The 7,123-nt window shown below is 32.2% G+C and overlaps 1 pseudogene; it reads right to left on the bottom strand.

The window, feature by feature from the left end:
* Positions 1-440: 440 nt before the first annotated feature.
* Positions 441-551, bottom strand: LOC145265861 (U2 spliceosomal RNA; annotated as a pseudogene).
* Positions 552-7,123: the final 6,572 nt, after the last annotated feature.

Genomic DNA, 7,123 nt, shown 5'->3' with positions numbered 1-7,123 from the left:
AAGATAAACTAAAATGACCGAAAAATGGGTTGAAATGACTTAAATAAATAAAAAGTAAATGACTTAGAATGACTTTAATGAACTTAAGGATGAATTGAATGACCTTAAGAATGACTTGAATGCTTAAAAATAACTGGAATCCTTCAAAAACAACTTGAATGATCTGGAGAATGACTTGAATGGCTTTGAGACTGACTGGTTGTAAAGTGGGTGATCATTTTACCGTAAATTAATACAGAAAAGTGATCCCCCAGTTTATATCACAAAGTTACAAACATAAGTACAGCATGTAGTAAGAACAGATGGTATTTATTTGCTCCCCCACCGAGCAAATTAGGCACAAGGCCGATTTTTAATGTGAGGAGTGAAGGGAGGGGGAAGGGAAAAAGGGGACCAGCTCCTGAGAGGTGGGAAATGGGAGCTGGTTAATGGTCAGGCATGTGGGGTTGCCCCCACATCTGGTCTTTGCTAGTCATAGCTAGTCATAGCTTGCAGCATCTGCCAGAACAGATACTACACTTTGATCTTGGCCAAAAGGCCAAGAAAAGGGTATTAATTTGCTCCGCCACCGAGCAAATTAGGCACAAGGCCGATTTTTAATGTGAGGAGTGAAGGGGAAATGAGGACAAACTGCCCGGGGAGTAGGGGAGCTGGATAGTGACAATTAGTATGAAGGGTTGTATTTATTTACTTCCCCACTGAGCAAATTAGGCACAAGGCCATTTTTTAATGTGGAGAGAGAAGGGGGGACGGAAAAAGGGACCAGCTCCCGAGAGGTGGGAAATGGGAGCTGGATTGTGATTTGCCAGCTGGCCCAAGTAGAGTTGCCCCTACATGGACCAGAAGATTGCCACAAAGGCAATGGTCTTTGCTTGCAGCATCTGCCGGAACAGATACTACACTTTGAGATATTAAATCTTTTATTCATGTTAAAAATACAGTCAAAATCAACGATAAACTTTTTGTTCATCGTTGATTTTAACTGTATTTTTAACATGAATAAAGTTACATGTCCAACTCAAAAGGGGGGATTGTGGGGGTCGTTGGTCATCCTTGTCACTCCAGAACTAAACAAAATCAAAAGTTTCTCCCAGCTAGTGTCTTCTTTCACCATAATACCGCATTCACCCTTTCATATTTGGGGACGTCCTACTTAACTCCCAGTTTTTAAAACACTTTTTATTGACGTTTAAAAACAAAAAAAGATAACAATAAAATGGTACAATAATTCATTTGTGTCGAGGGCGGGGGAAGAAAAAAAAGGTGATTGATAGGACCCTCCCAACCCCGTCTAGTTGATAGACTTCCCATTCCACCAGGTTTGTAAAAGGAACCTCGCTTCTGCGGGTCAGGTACTACACTTTGATCTTGGCCCGAAGGCCAAGAAGAAGCTGTATTTATTTGCTCCCCCACTGAGCAAATTAGGCACAAGGCCGATTTTTAATGTGAGGAGTGAAGGGGAAATGGGGACCAACTCCCCGGGGAGTAGGGGAGCTGGATAGTGACAATTGGTATGAAGGGTTGCCCCTACATTGACCAAGGTCTTATATGTGGGGTCGCCCCCACATATGGTCTTTGCTTGCAGTATCTGCTGGGACATGTACTACACTTTGAGATATTAAATCTTTTATTCATGTTAAAAATACAGTCAAAATCAACGATGAACAAAAAACTTAGGCACATGGCCAACTCAAAAGGGGGGATTTTTGGGGTCGTTGGTCATCCTTGTCACTCCAGAACTAAACAAAGTCAGAAGTTTCTCCCAGCTAGTATCTTCTTTCACCATAATACCGCATTCACCCTTTCATATTTGGGGACGTCCTACTTAACTCCCAATTTTTAAAACATTTTTTATTGACGTGTAAAAACAAAAAAAGATAACAATAAAATGGTACAATAATTCATTTGTGTCGAGGGCGGGGGAAGAAAAACCAAAAGGTGATTAGTAGGACCCTCCCAACCCCGTCTAGTTGATAGACGCACTTGGTTTCGGATTTTCCTTATAATTGAGCACTCTGCTTGATGTCGTTCTAAAAAAAACTATCTATAATATATATATATATATATATATATATATATATATATATATATATATATATATATATATATATATATATATATTAGTCCTTGCGCGAAAGAGGAGGACGCAAAATGGTTTAAATAATAATAATAATAATAATAATAATAATAATAATTATAATAATATAAAAATAATAATAAGATTAATAATAATAATAATAATAATAACAATAAAAATAATAATAATAATAATAATAATAATAATAATAATAATAATAATAATAATAACAATAATAACAATAATAATAATAATAATATATATATATATATATATATATATATATATATATATATATATATATATATATATATTAGTCCTTGCGCGAAAGAGGAGGACGCAAAATGGTTTAAATAATAATAATAATAATAATAATAATAATAATAATAATAATAATAATAATTATAATAATATAATAATAATAATAAGATTAATAATAATAATAATAACAATAAAAATAATAATAATGATAATAATAATAATAATAATAATAATAATAATAATAATAATAATAATAATAATAATAGAATAACAATAACAAAGACTTTCGCTCGCGAGGACTACTATTGAGCGTAACCAGTTATACAGTCCTTTTGAAATTTTCATCTCTATTTTTCTCGTTATCTACTGAATATTTTTAATGAAACCTACGTGAAATATGCTCGTTATTAAATTGTAAAGATTTTTTATTCTGAAAGAATTTTAAAAAATTTAATCTAAAAAAGTTATTTTAAAGTTTTTGTTTAAAAAATTCAGATTTTCTCATTATTCAGACATGTATGAGAAAGAGGAAGTTGCAATAAAGAGTTGTGGTGTGAGGAGAAATACAAACTGAAACAGAGAGAATATTCAGACCTGTAATAAAACAAAGAGGGGGTTGCAAAAATGAGTTGAGGTGCGAGGAGAAATACAAACTGAAATAGAGAGTAGGAGAGTTTTTATAAATACATTCAAAACCACATTCATTTTTTTTAAAATCCTTATTAATAAATGAAATAAAATATAATCTTAAAAAGATACCATACAAGTTAGAAAACATGAAAATTGTTAAACAAAATGTTTTTAGTATAGGCTTTAAAAATAAAGGTACAAGATTCAATTTGAAATTTATTTAGCTTCAAAGTGCACTTTTATGCATTTTACAAAGTAAGTTATTACATTTTTAAATTTATAAAAGTGCAATTTGAAGATAAATAAATTTACAATTGAATCTTGTACCTTTATTTTTAAAGCCTATAGTAAAAACATTTTGATTAACAATTTTCATGCCTTGGATGAAATGCTTTTCTAACTTGTATATATATATATATATATATATATATATATATATATATATATATATATATATATATGTGTGTGTGTGTGTGTGTGTGTGTGTGTGTGCGTGCGTGTGTGTGACGTAAACACTTGTTATCGGCGAAATGAATGCGCCCGAAAAAATCGTGTCTATATTCTATATAATTGTTTATACTCGACACTGACAACCGAAACTTGGTTATTAATTTTCATGTCCGATATTTTGCGTATGAATAGTAAAAAAAAAATCTTGTTTTGAACCACACAAAATTAAAATCAAATAAAATTAATAAAAAATCGTTGAGAGTCTTTTTTTTTTGTCTGAAAAGTAAAAAAAAATACAAAAAAAAAAAAAAAAAAAAAACCGTTTTTCCCCAAAGCCTTTTATTAAAAAGCGTCGGGAAAATTCTTTTTTTTATTAATTTTATCAAAGAATGCGGATCCCATAAGCCAATTAATGAATTGAAAATTTAATTACAAAACTATTTTTCAATTACGATCTGTGAAAAGATCTATAACTTAAACACACGTGCGCACCAAAGCACAACAAAACCATTTGTCTCATTCATATATATATATATATATATATATATATATATATATATATATATATATATATATATATATATATATATATATATATATATATATATGTATATATATATATATAAGCACAACAAAACGATTTGTCTCATATATATATATATATATATATATATATATATATATATATATCTATATATATATATATATATATATATATATATACGAACATGGGTGCCCGGCGTTGCCCGGGTATTTGGATGCGTATGTTAAGCAGCAAAAAAAAAAGAAAGCGGTCAATTTTTTTTTAAATTTGACCCCTATTATGACCCCTTAACATTTATTGTTTTCGGCTCTAATCAAGTTATTAAGTTAGATCCATGTCCAAGGAATCTATATATTAAAATTGAAGTGTGTAGACCCAAAATTGTCGGAGGAGTTTGGTAGAGTTCTCAAAGGTCAAATCGTTGAACTTTGACCCCTTAACAGCCAAATATCTTGCCTAAAACTGATCACATCGATTTTCCCAAATCTCAGTACACTGTATATCAAATTTCGAGTCTGTAAGCTTAAAATTGACAGGGTTATTGCGTAAGAAAATGTACACACACAGACACACACAGACACACACTTTCACTTTTATAAATATACTAGCAGTTCAGCCCGGCGTTGCCCGAGTGTTTTGAGGTGTATATTGAGCAAAATAAATAAATAATAATAATAAAATAGCGGTCAATTTCTTTTTAACTTTGACCGCTATTAAGACCCCTTAACATTTATTGTTTTGGGCTCAACTCAAGAGATTAAGTTAGATCCATGTCCAACGAACCCATATCTAAAATTTCAAGTGTTTAGACCCAAAATTGTCGGAGGAGTTTTGTAGAGTTTTCAAATGTCATATCGGTAAACTTTGACCCCTTAACAGCCAAATTTCTGGCCGAAAATAGATTACAAAGATTTTCCCAAATCTCAGTATCCTGTATATAAAATTTCGAGTCTATAGACTAAAAATTGAGTTATTGCGTAAGGAAATGTACGCAGACACACATACAGAGACACACACTTTCTCTTTTTATAAATATACTAGCATAGGTGCCCGGCGTTGCTTTCTTTCACTAATTATCACTTAGCACGTCTGTCGATTTGGCCATGGGCTCTTGTGTAGGTTGAAGGTTCGGTCCTCAGTACGGACAATACTAAAAATACAATTACAAATTGCTCAAAATGTCTACACTGTCTTGCTTGACGAAACGAAATCAAGCTGTTGCCCAATGTAAAGACATTTTTGTGGAGCCGATCTCTTCAATAATCGGATCCTGACTAACTTAAATCACCGTGTCCAATCTTCTTAAGATGTTATCTCAGGTTCTTTCTGAAAACTCATAAACCCTCATCCTCAAGTTGCTTATAACCCTTTATAAGCAGTGACTCTTTAGTACAGCAAATTGTAATTAGTTTGTATTTTCTAAAAATAAAAAAACTCTATCACATCGCGCGTTCTTTAGAATTGGCTGATTCCTTCTCTGCCTCCATTGGTTCAGCTCGTTTCGTTTAGTGGTCTTTATCGAATCACAATTTTGATACCTTACTAGCAGGCCGCCCGACATTACTCGATCGTAAAATACGCTTAAATATGATATTCTGAATAATACTAATGTCAGATTTATTATTTTATTATATGGACCCGATATGTAGTAATGATTTAAAAAGTTGAAAAAAAAAAAAAAAAGAATCGTGCACCACTACTGAGAATCGAACCCAAAACGTTTAGCTTACGGTTTACTTTTGCTTTTGACGTTAATGCCTGAGCTATGAATACATGTTTGCTGAAGGCTAAAAATTAAAACATGGACCAATGGCTAGTACGTTATGCATGCATATTCGTAATGCTGACGTTCGACCTTAACTCGCCAAATTCAATTTCTTTTTTAGTTTTGAAACTTTTGCATCGATTTCCCTGGCTAAAACCCAAATATAAAGTTTTGCATTAGTTCGAATACGCTTTATCTTAAGTTTCGTGTCTGCAGACCAAAAAATGACAGAGGCGTTTGGTAGGCAAAATTTTTCCAACAGAAATATATATGCATACATAATTATATATAGACAGGTGTTTGTATTTACTATAAGCTTTTTACGCAAATTTTACACAAGTATAAATCATGTAGAATATCTGCATTAATATAACTACACGGAAGAGTACACTAAAGATGATCATCTCATAAAAAAATCCGAAAAAAAAAACTAATAGGGAATTAATTAAAATGAATGTTTAAAAAAATATGCAAATTGGTTAGATCTTTTGCAGACGAATGCAATTCCATGACGCATATATAAGAAAATTGCATTTTCTTTTTAAATAATTAGAAAAAAAGTTGTTTTTTTTTGGGGGGGGTGCTCTAGGCCTACATGATGACAAACGACCCCCATTATCCCGTCCTTTTTTGAGTTGGCCTTGTGCCTAAGTTTTTTGTTCAGCTTAAATTTACATTGTAATTTTAGCCTGAATAAAGGGTTTAATATCTCAAAGTGTAGTATCTGTTCCGATGCTACTCTTAAGTTAATTTGTCCCAGTCAATTAAGGGGAAACCCTCTATACTGAGACAATCATCACTGTTCCCTCTGATGGTCCCTATCAGAGTGCCTCTTTTGCTCTTTTGGGAGGATGCTGGTTTAACCCCACATTAAAAACGGCCATTGTGTCAAATTTTGCTTTTGTGGGAAAGCAAATAAATACTAATAGAAAAAAGGCTTGCTTTTTCGGTTGTGAAAGTGTAGTATCTGTTCCGATGCTACTCTGAGCGATAATCATATTTCGTTCTTGTTCTCACATCAAGTGGCTCACGTTCTGTCTTGTCTTATATCAAGTGGTTCACGTTCTGTCTGGAGCGATGTTACTTATATAAATCCTCGCGATTATGGTCTCACGGTATAAGTATGAATAAATGAGTGTTGGGACGATTAATCAGAATCGGAAAAATCTCTTTCCATTTTCCGATACCAAAAACGATTCTTTTAATTGTCTTTTTCATTTGATTTTGTTTAAAACAAAATCTATCACTGCTGGTAGTAATGTTAAAATAATAAATATTTATTAATTCTAAACAACCAGTAAAAGTAATATCTATAGACCATCGCAAGCAAGTGTATGTATTTTTACACGTGAGGAAATATTAAGTTGGTGCAAAGATTATGTCGTTTTTTAACGCT

This window comes from Euprymna scolopes, chromosome 40, assembly GCF_053919585.1.
Source record: "Euprymna scolopes isolate OS-2025 chromosome 40, ASM5391958v1, whole genome shotgun sequence".
Taxonomy (NCBI): domain Eukaryota; kingdom Metazoa; phylum Mollusca; class Cephalopoda; order Sepiida; family Sepiolidae; genus Euprymna; species Euprymna scolopes.
This window is presented reverse-complemented; position numbering and strand designations above follow the sequence as displayed.